Source organism: Cryptotermes secundus, unplaced genomic scaffold, assembly GCF_002891405.2.
Source record: "Cryptotermes secundus unplaced genomic scaffold, Csec_1.0 scaffold304, whole genome shotgun sequence".
NCBI classification, from domain to species: domain Eukaryota; kingdom Metazoa; phylum Arthropoda; class Insecta; order Blattodea; family Kalotermitidae; genus Cryptotermes; species Cryptotermes secundus.
The window spans coordinates 174,019-191,122 of NW_019721521.1; the positions used below are offsets into that span (position 1 = coordinate 174,019).

A 17,104-nucleotide genomic window follows, 5' to 3' on the forward strand; every position below is an offset into this window, starting at 1 on the left:
TTTTTCACTTGAGCAAATACCTGTTATTTGTTAAGGACAAAACACTGGGAAAGAAATCGGCTTATAGTCAATGTACAAATTCTACATGTACTATCAATGTACAGTATTACTTCATTTGTGCTGACATTTTATACAAGGGAATTGTTGTCAATATTAAAACATATGTCAGTTAACATCGGTAACGTCACTGTACCGTGCTTAATGGCTGCCTAAATGTTCGTTCCTTGTGCTTCATTGTCCATTCAGCTACGACTTATTTCATGAAATAATCATAACTGAATGCAAGACCTAATCACAGCCATGCCCCATCAATGTCTGTCACACAACAAACAGACAAGAGACAAAGAAAACCATTAGCACATGCCTGCTCTTGGATCTGACTACATCTGTCCATAACCTTTCGATTTGACGGAGAGACACATCACGTTGAAATAATAATGTGACGTGATACCCACTGCTAGGCAACGACCCGGTAAACACATTCCCGCGAAGCGTACGCATGCAACAGAATAACTCCATTGCAAGGTAACTGACCAGTAAGCACGCCTCCTAAACAATAAAGGCTATGTGTTTTCTGTGCTGTCCGTGCAGAGATGTTACAAAAGGACACAGTCAGAAGACGCAACCAAGCATAGTAGTGAAGTAAAGGGTAGAGATTCAGGACATCAACCTGCTGGGATATGAGCTTGGGAACAGATGAATTGAATTGAGTGGAGTCTTCGGAATTGGAAGCAGTAGAATAAGGCGGTGAAAGGAAGACTTCATGTGTGATCTGAAGTTACAATGAGACTGATATAACCGTTGCCAGGATACGACTAGTGAAAACTGAGAATCCTAGTGCGTGTGTATCGGTGAACTGTAAAGTGTGTAGAATAGCGACAGTGCTATAACTCCCTGTAATACCGAGTGGTGAATATACTATAAGGTGTAACAGACCAAATCAGTCAATCCAAAACCTGTCTATAGGTCACCTAACACGTGATAATAGTTATAATATTAATTAAAATCTCTACTTGCATGTGCCCATTCAACATCTATAAAAGCCAGTTACAGAGTTTTAGCCCAATCAAACAATTTACAATTTAAGGCCGTGGGAAAAATACATACATGTCAGATATTCTACAGCATAGTACATGAAGGTCACGCTTAACTCTAAAATAATATGGTATATTTGCTCAAAGCAAGAACTGTGAAGCCAGCAGAGATAACCGTTGCTAGGGAACGGCTCTGCAAACACGTCTGTTGCTAGGCAACAGTTTCGTCAGAGAAGATGTTACATAAGGACTATAACCGCAAGGGTACGGTTGAAAGAAAAACTTTGGTCGTGATCCTCAAGGGCTTGGGGCCAAGACGACTGACTGGCTAAAAACTCTGATATCAGTCAATCAGTCGTGAGAGACGGTCTGCAGGCAGATAGTCAGTTGAGAAGTGAGAAGTTGGTAACTGATGCCGGGGACAGTTCGGGAACCCAAAGGAAGGGGAACGTCCGGTGTTAGAAGCCGCTACCATGCAGCGCAATGAAGACCGTGACTGGGAACACTAATCTGTGACAGTGACTTGCAAAGTGTAGTCGCGAGTTAAGAGTTCACTAAACCCGATTACCAATCAAAATCCCGTCTATTGGTTTAATCGAATGATGTACTGACGGACTTGACTGCATATGAATTTTTCACTTGAGCAAATACCTGTTATTTGTTAAGGACAAAACACTGGGAAAGAAATCGGCTTATAGTCAATGTACAAATTCTACATGTACTATCAATGTACAGTATTACTTCATTTGTGCTGACATTTTATACAAGGGAATTGTTGTCAATATTAAAACATATGTCAGTTAACATCGGTAACGTCAGTGTACCGTGCTTAATGGCTGCCTAAATGTTCGTGTGGCTGGTACAATAGGCCAGAAGTGGCCGCAGTGCAAGGGACTTAGTCCCACCCCACTAGCAATAAAAAAAACTGTTACTTAGACAGTTGGTTAGTTTGTTAGTTATATGATAACGGGAATCAAAGTGGAAACTGAAAGAGCTGAAGAAGTCTAGGAAGGATCAACAAAGATTGGCAGGGGAAACCGAAGTACTCGGAGAAAACCTGCCCTAGAGCCATTTTATCCACCACAAATCCCACTTGACCAGACCCGGGATCGAACCCGGGCCGCCGCGGTGGGAAGCCAGCGACTAACCGCTTGAGCTATGGAGGGGCCCATAAATTTCATATTTGTTTATGAAAAGGGAAGATTTCAGGTTAGTTTTAATTATTCCGTCTAAAATAAGGCACAACCAGAATTAGAGAATATCACTTCTTTTACCACAGCAGTTACGTTGTCTGGTAATTAGTTTCAAGATCGTGGCTGTTTGCGTGTTATTTAGGCCTCCTACCAAACACTTGTGTTAAGTGTAGAGTGTTTACTTCTGGGTTTTTGTTCAATTAATGAATCCGTTCTGGGCTGAAGTTGTTAAGAGACTGCATATAATACTTGCAACAAAAATAGTACTGCAGTAGCAGTAGCAGCAACAACAACACCGACAGGAAGAATTTAACTAAAACAATAGGCATATTATGGCAAATTTGAAATAAGGATTTTCGAAAGTTTTAAGAAGATGCGGCGTACTTTTCAATGTCCTTTTTGCTATAACTCTCGGCTCTTAAATCGCAGTTATGAAAATCTCTGTGAAAAGAAAGAACCGTTTCTCCTTTGCCTTGTAATTTCAAGCTTCCGCGTGTGACTAGTGGTTAAAATCTTCGTCTTAAATATTTAGATCAGAAAGTAATTAAAGAAGTTTTTTGTAAAGAGAAGGCATTTGGAGGGAGATTATAATATACAGTCTGCATATAAAAAAGAATTGCTTAATTAGATTATGTAAGTTCTAATGGAACAAAATTTGCATGATGAAAGGAAAGAAGGAGTTTTTGGTGCCTATTTTTATTTCTTTCTAGCGTTGAAGCAAACATGGCAGGCCTGTGAGATCTTTATTATAGAAGATGACTTAGAGGATGCAGATGTTGCAACCTAAGGGACAGTCTTAGACAAATAAAAATGACACTCACTTAATAATTCACATTCTTCTTTCATAATTCTGATATTCTAAGACTGTACGTTTGTATTATAAACCTATATGTCTAGTTCCTCAAGAAGAAAAGATGACAAAATATTAATCTTCGAATGAAGAAAATAAACTCTTATAGTTCTTTTGAATTTCTCAAACATTTTTAGAATGAACTACATACATGCATATATACATACATACATACACACATACATACACACACACATACATACATACATACATACATACGTTTAGGGACGTAGGATGCTGGAACATAGACACAAGATTTTTTGTTACAAAAAAGCAGGCTATATTCAAATATCCGGTAACTGAAGATTTGGGAACTGCTCAAATTCCAAATTTTCGGAATATACTGCATGAATTTGTGTAATTATTTTGCATATTTAATAAACTAGACTTATTCTGAAATCGAAAATCTATCAATATAACAGATTACTCTATATTGTACGCTTACCAGAGGTTTCATACGACAATGAAAACAATTTGAAGCTGTAATTTTACATCTAATGTCTTCTATACGACAAAATAAATATATAAGCTTAATTACTACACACTTTATAGGACATCATGTGTTTTTGACGTTGTACGTCGACACTGCAAAACGTTCCAAAATTTTGACTGAAGCAGCAATCCGTTTACATGCGTCATCCCAAGATGCTGACATAACCTGGAGCTAAATTCTGCTTAGTCTCAAGATTGTGACTCAGAACTGACGCTATTGCTACACAGCCACGTGACTATGACTTGCTGATTAGCCATTTTCTACACCCTTCCATCCTTTCGACTCAGCCGCTAGCCAATTTAATCCTGCTGATAACACAAGCGCCATTCATAGATTATGTTAAAACTAATTACATTTCCGGCTGACAATTCACATCTGCAACTACGGTCTTCACAGATAATCCTGGCATAGATCCACTCTTTCACATTACAGCCCTTCAGGGACATGCTGAAATCATTATTTTACCAAGTATGCCCGGTATGAACTTCAAAACTTCAGAACAGAGTTCCATAGAGTAAAGATAACGGTAATACCTAGAGATGCATTTTTCGGTCCTAGCTGATTTGTAATATGGACTGTAATATTGTAATATCGGCTTACTGTTCAATTCATAATTAACTGAGATAACGTCCATTATGTATCGTCCGTCACTATTCCAACACTTTTTATTCGCTACTTAATTTTAATTTATGCTTTGACACTACATGTTTCGGCCCCAACCGGCCACATGCTGTTGAGGAAACACGCAAACCAGGGGCATATGACAGTCATAACTGAAAAGTAGGCTACGAACGTGAGGGGCAAGCTGCTGAAACAAAATACACTGAACAGACATACATTTACGAACAAAGGACGACACCCCGTGTGAGGTGAAATAATATGCACCAAAATAACGTGGGTATAATAGAAACTTTAAAGGATTTTATCTAGTTTTACCTTGAAAAGAGGACTACAGCGTGTGATTTTAACACGGACTAAGACAGTGTAGCAGTTTTAACATAATTCAATAAAACATTTGTAACATATTAAGACACCTGAAGATGGCCGGTTGGGGCCTAAACATGTAGTGTCAACGTGTATTTTAAAATTAAGTAGTGAATAAACAAATGTTGCAATATTGACGGACGACAAATAATGGACGTGAAGTTGGACAGCTGCAACGGGATTTGAAATACAGAATCATAACTGAGATAAATTCCGCGTTTTTCCATGGAAACCACATAAGGCAAACTTTGGCAAGAAAAAAACTGCCCTGCTTACAATAGTTATGCAGAGATATTCGCATCACGATTTCTGGGCATCCGAAGCAGTACTGATTATGTACTGAGTCCTTTGAGTTACATCAAAATTAAATATTTTCAAGACATTTCGGCATCTTTGAGGGACTTCATGTTCTGTTGTAAATTATTCCTATCCTGAAAATGTGATCAGTATGTCCCGCCGAAATAACGAAGATTCTATCAAAATAGCAACCCCCCCTTTCCAAAAAAAAAAGTTCGTCCTACAATACTTTGGAAAGCATAGTATCCATTCAATTACACACCGTGTAGGTAGTGTTAACCGACGTTTCGGAGGAACGTATCGCCTCCATCTTCAGGTTAGAAGGAAAAATAAGAAAATCCGCAAACGAAATCCGTCTGCTTGTGTCGGTTCTCATGGTCTCTTTGCTTACGGATTTTCTTATTTTTCCTTCTACCCTGATGATGGAGGCGATACGTTCCTCCGAAACGTCGGTTAACACCACATCTACACGGTGCCACATCCCAGAAGACTGCTTTCTTCATATGTAATCTTGCCATAAGCATGAATTTCTCATTTCATTTCTCGTTACCACAATTTCCTTCGCGGTCCTCGTATTTCCACTGAAGATATCTGTTGATTCCATCGACAGGGCAAGAAAAGAATGGCCTTAACCAATCGAATTATACTCGTATCACCACACTGTAGGTACATGATCAAGGCACATATGTAAAAAAAAAGAATCGATAAACGTCAGCGTAAAGACCAGAGGAGGCTGAGTGTGGTAGTACTCTGCCACTACAGGCAACAGATAAGTAGTTCAATTAAACTGTCTCTCTTATTCCCTTCCTTCTCTGAGACAACTCACAATTTCAGTATCACAACACATTCTCTGCCGTCCTCACTGGCTTCGAAGCAGAATAGGTGATGTTAATCAAAGCAAATCGATATGTTACCAGTTGAGAGACCTGTTCAATTCAAAGCTCGCAGGCCTCTGTATGCACTTGCCCACATAACAACTACCGGTCAACCGTAAAGAATAGCACAGGCTGTTTAAGAACTCCTGACATGAGAAGAATAACATTAATAACAGATGTCTTTGGCCTACATAATTCATATGATTTCAGAACTAGAAATTTCAAAAATTTTCATTCCAGTTCCAGACTTCCATTTTCATATAATTAGCACAATAATTCAATTAAATTCTTATGTATTTACGTGCAAACTTAACAGCGCAGATGCCAATTACGAAGTTAGTACGAGTCCGTAGAAAAAAACAAACAAGAACTTACAAACAAAATACAAAATAAGGCAGGTTATGTAACAGCTCAATTCAGTTCCCTTATTTATTTCATATATTGTTATTATTTCCGTCTCCAATGCAACTTCTTCTTACTCACGCTTCTCCCTCACATGTTTCGGCCGTGCACAGCCGTCATCAGGTGTCTTCTATTTCATCGCGTGTGTGCGCGATATTTCTTAATTAAAATAAATTGAAGTGAATTGAAATTAATTAAATCTGGTTAAAAATTAATTAATATACACATACTATCCTTGTGGTCGTCGTTCATTCTTTTAAATGATATCTGTTTGAGGACTCTTGTTTCGGATTTATTAGCTTACTCTTTGCGGCGTGGGTGTTGGCGTGTTATTGTGGAGTTCTTAAGGATGCTAATGTAGTGTTATCAGTTCCGCTACCTACGCCCTTTGCCTGAAGAACCTACAAAGGAGCATAATACATCAAGTTAACCGATGGGATTATGGTTCCGGGGTGAGTAAAGCAAACTGAAACTTAAACGTATGAAAGTTGAATAAAAATTATATGTGCAGAATTAAAAGGAACAGACAACGCTATCTATAAACAAAAAGCAGAACTACGTGCTTAAAGCAGACAAATTGATGGTACATATAAGAATTGTCGATGTGGCCCTGTGATGAGATTAATTATTCTACCACGGATTTTAGGGACCACAAGCCACCCTCTACCTCTTCTTTCTTGCTCGCACCTCCCAAACAAATTGCACGGCTTAAAGGCACGACAAAGAAATGAACTTGATACTTGATTTGCTGTTTCATTTTTCGTGCTCGAAGTATATCCACAATAACTAAAAGGAGATATTTTGAAAGTAGTGTATTCCCAATGGTATTAACAGGGGACAAAGCAAGTTTTTCTACCATACGTAAGAAATAGATTAAAGATGAATTCAAATCCTATGGAAGGTAGGCGTAAATCGATATCGTGATTAATTAAGCACCAAACCATGAAGAAGCATGGAGGAGTAGAGATACAGCTCCACGCATTCTTAATCTAGGTACCAAGTAAAGGTGACGTTACAGGTAAATCATAAATTTAGAGTAGTATATTATATAAAGCCTCTAATATTGAACTACATAAATAAATTGTAGGAATATTTTGAGAGCGAAAATCGTATCATAAGGGAGCATTTTAATTATGCCCCACGATGAAGTAGTACAATGTTGAAAGGCCTATAAAAAGACGAACTAACCAAGGCAAACTTTAATGGGGGTGTAACTGACCATCTTTGAAGCTTATGATGATAAAAAATCCGCAGTGGCTTAATGATAGGAAATTTTACTCAGTTTACCATGACAGACAAGAAAGTTATAGAACAATTTGAGGACAGTCGATCCGAAATTAGACTCACAGATAAAATAATAAATAGTACACACGGACCACATAAGTACAGTACTATATCCTGGCCTAGGCTGCACCATAGCTCAAGCGGTTAGTCTTTGGCTTCCCACCGCGGCGGCCCGGGTTCGATCCCGGGTCTGGTCAGGTGGGATTTGTGGTGGACAAAGTGGCGCTGGGGCGGGTTTTCTCAGAGTACTTCGATTTCCCCTGCTAATCTTCATTCCACCAAATTCTCCATCATCATAATCACCAGGGGCAGGCTACAATAGGCCAATCAGTGGCCGCCGTGCCGAGTGGACCCAGTTGGATTCCACCCCCACTAAGCAAATTAATATATATATATATATTGGCCTATAAGTAGGAACTCAGTAATTCGAATACTTTTTCTTTATTTTGCGCAAATCCTGCCCGTTTCTAAAAAGTTTCATGTCCTTCAATTGTCAATTCAAATATCCGCGTTCTTCTTCATGCAGAACTCGGTCGACAAACCTATGGCGGTACAGATTTCTCTCGACTATGCCTCTCTAGATGTTCATCACAAATTGAAAAGCCTTCTTATATGCAGGCCATGTTTCTCGGTTTGTCCGTCTGTTTCTGATCTAACATCAGAATCTAAACCGTGGAACATATTTCTTCCTTAAATTCAGCATCTGAGAATATAAATACAAGTTGTTGAGCATCTCAAATTTTGGTTACATTGGGACAAATGACACAGCACTACGTGAAGACGAGCATGCGTGCCTGCACGAACTTGAGCGCAATTCGTATGAATTCTCTGTACATCTGTCGAAGTGAAAAAAAAAATATATATATAAACAAAAGTTGTAGGTAAAAGTTAAATACACGTGTATGTTCAATACACGTTTTTCTTCCCTTACGCCTTACAAATTTCATCTAAGACCTCGAGAAATGGTGCATGGATTTTAATAAAAATCTTGATTGGTGGCCTTTCCACAAACTGGCCTAACATTATGTACGCTCATCTGTTTACCTATCCGCCTGCGGCCTGTTAGACGCCTAACTGCTGGACAGATTCTAATCAGACATGGAGAATTTTCACTAGACGTTGTGGAGCAATTAAGATTTTCAGCCATATACACCCACAACAAAGTCCTCTTCATTTAAGGTGACAAATGAACTTTCCTGTGTAGGTCTATATCATTTTATTATATTATATTATACAATTTTATAAATAGGGTGCAAGTAAGCTTAATAAATCGTAAAGAATAACCTTCGGAACGTCCTATACTAGATTATGGATTATACATAATTTCCAATCTTCCTCTACTCACTCCACCCCTCTACGCCTTTTCATCTACAATTCCTCAGCGTATGCATCACGTCATGAAGCAAAGCGAAATCGGGGACAGTAAAGCATCAAGCATTATCGATTCCGAAATTAGAGGAAATTGTAGCCAAATGAGCATAAACCGCCTTTAACCCCCTCACTGAAAAGGCCTTAGTAACAAGGGGTGGAGACCGTGCATAGCTCAAGCGGTTAGTCGCTGGCATCCCACCGCGGCGGACCGGATTCGATCCCGGGTCTCGTTAAGTGGGATTTGTGGTGGACAAAGTGACACTTGGACAGGTTTTCCCCAAGTACTTCAGTTTCCCCTGCCAATCTTCATTTCACCAATTGCTCCACAATCACCCTCACCTATCATCTGGTGCTGGTACAATAGGCCAGAAGTGGCCGCAGTACAAGGGACTTAGTCCCACCCCACTAGTAATAAAAAGAACTAGGGGTTTAGGCTGAAGGGACTCATGCATCAGTTCTGGACATGATTATAAATATTTTCAGTGCTATTATAGAAAATCGAAGCATTACCGTCCATTCCGTAGTCAATATTTGATTGTTAGTTTCAGCTAATGAGACTGGCCGTGCTTTAATCCAAAAAAAAATAAAAATTCTCAAATATTTTATGTCTTTTGCATGTTATTCAATGACACATGATCGATTTTAGATATTGAGGAATTCTGAAAAATGACGCGAATATTACTGTAGACAGCACTGTGGTCGCTTGAACACTGAAGGGACGTGTTTTCATCGTGTTCTCTTCATGATGAATGTCTGAATTTATGTTTTATAGTCCTAATATGGTAACGGTCATTGTGTCCAAGGTGTCCCACTAAATATCTAAAGGTTTCAGAACAGGAAAACACCACAGTTCTTAATTAAAAATAAAAAAAAATTAGTCGGAGCTAAACGTAAGTTGTATATTTACGATAATATCCCAGAGTTCATTAGGCGAAACTGAAGAAACGCAAAAGAAATATCAGACAAAATGGAATCTGAACAGCATACCTCCGAAATGACAGAAGTTATCTACTATGCAGTGGCAACCATTCATTCTTCATACTAAATTAATGAAATCGTTCCAGCGGAATATGCCGTTAATTTGTAGTAATGTTTTAAATCACCGTGGCAAGGGAAAGTTATCATCATAAGTTATAAATTCTATATCCAATTCTATATAAATCACTACTGAAGAATTTTAGTCGAGGAAAATATTCTCTCTGAAAAAGAGAAAAAAGAAAGTCGTTATATCGCTGGTAGTTTTATAACCGACCGGCGTCATGACTGGCGGCGCCACAGTTGCACCGCAAGCAAAGTCTTCCTCCTCACCTCTAAGTCGTACGCGCATTTTTACGGCGAAAAACTACAAAGAAGACGAGGTCCTCAAGAGAGTATACTGCCGGCAATTTCTCATTCTTATTAAAATCCTCGACTGAGGGCATGTCAGTGGTGACGGGATGATGTCATAAGCTACGGCTGGCGTCGCACGTCAAAAAGACGTTAACCGCGAGGCACCAAGACATAATAAAAAAAGTGTCGAACGTCCTGACATCACACTCAAAGTATCTCAATCTTCCAGTTCACTGAGTAGTACGGTACATGCCGCATCGAGCTACGTAAGACGTGTATAATCACGAACGTTCTGAACTCTGTGCACAGGCGCAAGCAGTAACCTACACGTGTCCTCGGTGTATGACGTACATTCGCGTGTTCCAATGCTCAGAATTACCAAGATTATGGAATAGAATTCAGAAGATGTTCCAAAAATAAGTTCCGTTGTCATCTCTACGGACTGAGTTAACTTGTCTCACGTGAACTGTCAAGATCATTGATGAGAATCTCAACGCTCTCTTCTTTGTTTATTTTCAGACCAATAACCTTATGAGAAGAAATATGCACGCCTTAAATAGTAAAGAAGGTAAAACCGCAACAGTATAAGGACTCACTGATCAATATTTGTAATAGAAAAATAAACTCCGTGGCTTTAGTCAGCAAGCTATCTATACCGACCGAGCGACCGCCGCTAGTCGGCGAAGTTAGTGCCAACTTTAGCGAACAGAGGATGTCGCGTGGTCAGCGCAAGGAATCCCCATGGCCGTTAATTTCAGTTTTCTAGACCGGAGATGCTCCTTCCTTGAAATAGCTCCTCAATTATCCTCACTAGGCTGAGTGGACCCCGTTCCAGACCCACTACTTCTCAGAAAATCTTATAGCGCCAGGAATCGAACCCGGGATCTTTGGATCTGTAGCCAGACCACTAGCCCACAGAGGCGGTCATATTTGTAATATAGCATGTACAAAATAATATGTATATTTAATAAGCACACCATTAGTGAAACAAGAATTATTTCGGACACTAATCCTTTATAAATTGTGAAATAAAAGAAGTGGCATCCATAAAGGGTTTGATTAAAGATCCCCCCACCTAAATTCAGTGCGACCTATCCTCTAGGTATTAACCAATTCATCTGCTTGTATGCTAAAAATTAATTAATTAATTGACTTACTTAATATACCCTTTAAGGCTGAGGTGCGTACCGTTACTTACTCATTCTTAGTTTATAAAATGACGTTTTCAGTAGGTCTGATTACGAAAGGTAGAATGAAAGAATGCTCACATAACAATGAACTAAACAGGATGTTGAAAGAAGGGGTAGTGACATAGTCTAACGTACAAGCCCGCAACATGTCTCACTGGATTGAGAAAACCTGTGAAAAATCTCAAGCTACTATATTCAGCTTTCGCGGTAAGATTTTAACTGCGGAATACGAGGCAGGATTGCTACCCATTCAACCGCGATGTAGGTGAGAATTAATTAACCTCCTGCCAGAAATGTGCCCATAAAACGGCGAGTCATTCCATGGATTTGCATATGTACGGTACACCACTGTTTCCCAAGAGCTCTGGTCGTTGTGTGAAACACTTACTTTGATTACAGGAAATTTCGCCTTCCAGTGTATCGATCTTCCCAACGAATTTCTCCACTTGGAACGGCCTTAACCGTCAGCAGCTCAGAAATTCAAATGGCTCTTAACAGCTGAAGTGAAAAGTCGCTATCAATCTCTTAGTCCTGAAATGGGTGCTACTTTACTCCAAGTGTGTTCTTGCAAAATTCATGTCAACAATGATTACACTTTCTGAAGAGAACCGACTTAAATTTGCAACTAAAAGACCTGCCGGCTGTAGAGTTCACCCAGCCTCTTATCCAACGGGTTCCGGGGACTCTTTCCCTGGGGTCAAACCGGCCGGGGCATAAAGCTGAACACACCTCCATCTAGTGCCGAGGTCAGGAATGGTCGAGCTATACCTCTACTCATCCATACGTTCTCACTGCGTGGTGCTTAATTAGTTAAGCACCGGGACAACTTTAATTGGGATATCTTATTACAACAAAGCAACCGAGCTCAATTTTTGTTGGTACACATTGGACAGCTTGTATCAGACCAAAATCCCAATCTTATTTTTGATGAGGATAGGGAGGAGCCAGTTGAAAGTGAATTTCCATCTAATTACAACGATCTGTTATTTGCTGTGAATATTTATACTTCTGGCTAGCAAACGAAATAAGTCCAGATACGAAGGTATAAGTGAAGTCCTGTGTTAATTTAAATTAGAAGTCACGATGTCCTGTGGGAAATGGAGCAAAGCTTCGTGCGTTTGTAACCTCGGAACTACATGGAGGTGTGTGGACAACTTTGCATACCGGTCGCTTTACCCCTGGGGAAAGACACCCCATTTTCCACTGGATAAAAGGCTGGATGGGCCCCATGGCGTAGACGTGGTGGCGAGGAGAAAACCCCCCTTGACCGCTCAGCCTGCAGCCACTCATTTTACTGAGCTACAGGAAGGCAAACACGGAGTAAATTTATGCTGGAAAAGGTGACTGTGTCTGTTGAAAAACAATGATTTATTTGTGAATTGTTGTGCTTTTGGTTCCTACTGACCTTAAATCAGCCAGAATAAAGGCTACCGACCCCTATTCTAAATTATATGTGAAGTTTAGATTTGTTTTCAAAAGAAATTCTATTATTCAACAGAGGCAATTAAACTCTTCCAGTGCTCTTCAAGGAACCATCTATGTCCAGTACTATCCTTATTCTACAATTGTTCCACTTACCGATGTAAAGTTATTTGACAAATTATGGTATTTAAGTGTATTTTGGCCAGTCACGGTAGCCGAGCGGTCTAAGGCATGTACTGTCTTCGCTCGCTTGGAAACCGGGATCGTGGCTTCGAATCCCACTCAGGGCATGGATGTTTAGTTTGTGTGTGTGCGTTTTTCTGTATTCGTGTACAGGTAGAGGCCTTGCGACGAGCTGATCACGCGCCCAAGGAGTCCTATCGAATGTGTAAGGTCTAGAAAAACCGAAGTGAACGGAGAAGTTCATGGAGGTGGGCCTAGGCCCACTGGGGCTATAGTGCCAAGGCAAAAAAAAAGTGTATTTTGTTTGGTATCAGAATTCAATGTTTCGTAATAATCTTAAGCCGATCACGGTAGCCGAGTGGTCTTCACTCGCTCGGAAGCCGGGATCTTGTGTTCGAATCCCACACAAGGCATGGATGTTTGGCCTGTGTGTTTGTTCTGTGTTTACGTTGTCCTGTGTTTAGGTAGAGACCTTGCGACGAGTTTATCACTCGTCCAAAAAGTCCGACCATCTGTAAAATGATCAAAATGAAAAAAAAAACCTTTACACCGTAAGGTATAAAAGGAAAGGATTAAGTTAAGTAAGTAAGAAATAATCTTAATTAAGACACAAACGCCGAGCTGTCTGCATAAATAAGAACATACTATTCACATGGTGCCGACAACAGTCGCCGCGCAATCTAAGGCATAAAATATCTTCGCCCGCTCGAACACTGGGGTCGTGGATGTCTGTTTATTCTGTTTGTATTAGGGCGGGTACTCACTATATCGCTGCAACGTGCAACGCAACGGTTGCTGCAACAGTTCGCAGTGAGGCGCGCTGTGACCCATCTGGCTGTCAGTATTCTGGCGAACACAAAGCGGCGCGCAGTGTGTTCGTTGAAGTGTGGAGAGACATTTCATAATTCACGTCTTCGCTACGAACTCTGCGGAGCAACTAGTGTTCGAGTTTAGGTTCGGTGAACGTACACATCATACGTGGTTGCAGCAACCGTTGCGTTGTAGTGAGTACCCGCCCTTAGGTATCGGCCTTGCAACGGGCTGATTCCCCGTCTGAGAAGTCCTACCGGCTGTCTTAGATTAACGAACTGAACTGAAACGAGGCATTTCACGGATGCCCTATTCTCCAAGTGGGAGCAACGGAAACAAAGACAGACAGATTTACATGATGCTAATACAGCGTATGAAAGCCCCTTAAATGAAGCCCGCTGTGTCTTTTGTCTCTTGAGTTATGTGACGTCATTAACAAAACAGCTATGACCTCATCCTCACCTATCTCTCCCCCACAGTTCATATCGGACAGACGAATCCCCCTCAACGGCTTTTGTATTAAGTAATGTCCTTGTTAACGGTCAAATTATTGGGCTGACCTAGCCCAGACCTTAATTCTGCTTATCGGCATGTTACTATCAACCCATGTTGCTATGAAGTATCGGCAACATTCAGCTCAAATGCATTCTGAAATACACAGGAGCAAGATGGCTTTAAAAAGTAATTACACGATTAAAAAATATAACCAGAATACTGTTGCGTGTTTAGGGGTGTTAATACAGACGGGGCATTGACTGGCGAATGGATTTTTTGACCACTCATACACAACAGCCGGAACTACAAGCAATTACAGCGCTACCGCTAATCTACACAATTTACAAATCACCACAGCACCTGCCAAGCCTTTTTCCAGCCTGCTGTGTCTTCAGCAGCCGTCAGCAATCTATGGTAGCAATTAAAGCAAAAAAAAAACTCTGTGGTTTTAGTTCGCAAGCGAACTATACAGACCGAGCGACCGACGCTTGTCGGCGAAATTAGTGCCAACTTTAGCGGATAGAGGGTGTCCCCACGGCCGTTAATTTCGATTTTCTAGACCGGAGCCGCTATTTCCTTGAAACAGACCCTCAATTATCCTCACGAGGCTGAGTGGACCCCGTTTCAGACCCACTACTTCTCAGAAAATTTGGTAACGCCGGGAATCGAGCCCGGACATCTGGATCTATAGCCAGGAACTCTGACTGATAGACCACAGAGGCGGTCAGCAATTAAAGCAAGAAATACTAATAATAAGAAGAAGAAGACTTCCTTGACTGCTAGGCTTATAAATTAGCCCTTCACCCAGAGATATGCTCGGCGAATGAACAACAGTTTATCAATTATACCTCTTACACAGAGCCCTATACAGAGTGTAAATGAATACATATTACAACGCTCTGTGGTAGATACATGGGTTCAATCTGAACATATTTTGTTAATATACCCATGTCCGGAAACGCTTCCTTTCTGCACTAAGGGCCTCAAAAGTTTCCGAGAGGATGCATAAATTTTAATGGCTGTTATCGTTGTTTTACATTTTAAAAGTTGCTCAAAATGGTGGCCGCCGACTTCATTGCATGTTCTGCACGGACTAGCCGTGTTATACTGAACCCTTTGAAAGATTCCCGGAATTTCCCGGATGGTTCCAGCTGCTACTGCAATTCTTGCCACAAGACCATGTTTTGTCTCCACTGGAGTCTCGTACACCATGCTTTGCATGTGCTCCCAGAGAAAGAAATCCAATGGAGTCAAGTCAGAGGAACGAGGCCAGATTATTGGGCCTTCACGTCCAATCCACCTGTTTCCAAAAGTTTCATCCAGTTACTCAAGGACGACATTAGTGCAGTGCGCCGGGGCACCATTACGCTGGAATCACATTTCACGACAGACTTCCAAAGTCACCACTTCCAGCAGCTCCGGTAAGATGTCTTGGAGAAATGTTACCAGAGTTCCCGGGTTCGATACCCGGCGCTACAACATTTTCTGAGAAGTAGTGGGTCTGGAACGGGGTCCACTTTGCCTCGTGAGGGTAACTGAGGAACTATTTCAAGGAAATAGCGGCTCCGGTCTAGGAAACAGAGATTAACGACCGTGGGGATCCGTTTCGCTGACCACGTGACACCCTCTATCCGCAAAAGTTGGCACTAATTTCGCTGACAAGCGGTGGTCGCTCTGTCGGTATAGTTCGCTTGCAGACTACAGGCCATGGGGTTTTCTTTTTGTTTTATAGAAAAAAACAATACATAACCTAAACAGATTCCACAACTGCAAGTAAATCAAAGAAAGATGTATGAATAATATACGTGATTTGAAAGATCGGATAACATACAGGTATAACATTTTGACGTTTCAGTAAATACTGTATTGGAGACCATTCGGGGTGCTACAGCCCCTCTTCAGACACACAAGTAGAGCCAGAGATTTTTTTTTGCAAATCCTTCACAGTGGAATATAAAATTCTTTCTCTTTTTGTTTGTAGGTCCGAGATTGGTGGAAGACATGCTATTCTACAGCCAGCTACTCTCATTTTAATACCCTTTTACTTATACTCATTTGACTAATTGTAACTACTAATTTATACGTACCATCAGTACAGCTAAATCTGTGTCCATAACGTCTTGTATTTATGCACTGAGATCATATTTTTTTAACTTTTAACACAATTCCCTACACACAATAACCTATCGGAGCGCGACAGGAACGCGGTAAAGAAAATGTACAGATTACGGACTTGCTACTCACTGTTATTGGCGGGGAATGTGACCGCCGTGACGTAACGAATACATAATGCTGCCATCTGCTTGCAGCGTTGACGCTAACTAACTCCATGGAGCGGAGAGCTTCTTGAGAAGCCGCCAATTTTGTAGCTATTCCAACATTTCCCAACGTTTTAAGGAACCCAAACGTTCATTACCGTGTTCAGAAGATCCCACCACTGGTCCCTGTCCTAAGCCAGATCAGGCTATCGCTGCAAATGGCGGCAGCCACTACCGAGAGCTCAGTCGTTAAAATCGTTAGTTACTCCCTACTATACTTGGCTATGCGTACTAGGCCTCCCGAACCGAAAATTCACTAAACGAAAATAAAAATTTTGCCACCCCGATCTCTTGAACTGCAGCGATTCGTGTTTCGTTTTCAGATATGAGCCTAATAACACTTCGCTCAGCTATTAGGAGAAAGTTTATCAGCAGTACACACTTAATTTACATCAATCCTGCATATCCTTACTGACGTGCACTGGTCATATTCATAACTGTTTCGGTGAACCTCAATGAAAAGTCTGTTTCAATCAGAGATTTTTGTATTAAACCTTATAACTTTGTTCACTACTAACTTGAAAATTACATAGAACATAGTTTTCCAGTTGCATGAATGTATTATAAATTACGA

General features: G+C 40.7%; 1 long non-coding RNA gene across 1 annotated transcript in view; it reads right to left on the reverse strand.

The window, feature by feature from the left end:
• The window catches only part of LOC117283186, a 125,721-nt gene extending 109,317 nt beyond the window's left edge, over positions 1 to 16,404 (reverse strand). The window contains exon 1 of the long non-coding RNA XR_004514200.1: positions 16,300 to 16,404. This is a non-coding gene — a long non-coding RNA (uncharacterized LOC117283186). The remainder of the gene's footprint in view (positions 1 to 16,299) is intronic.
• Positions 16,405 to 17,104: the final 700 nt, after the last annotated feature.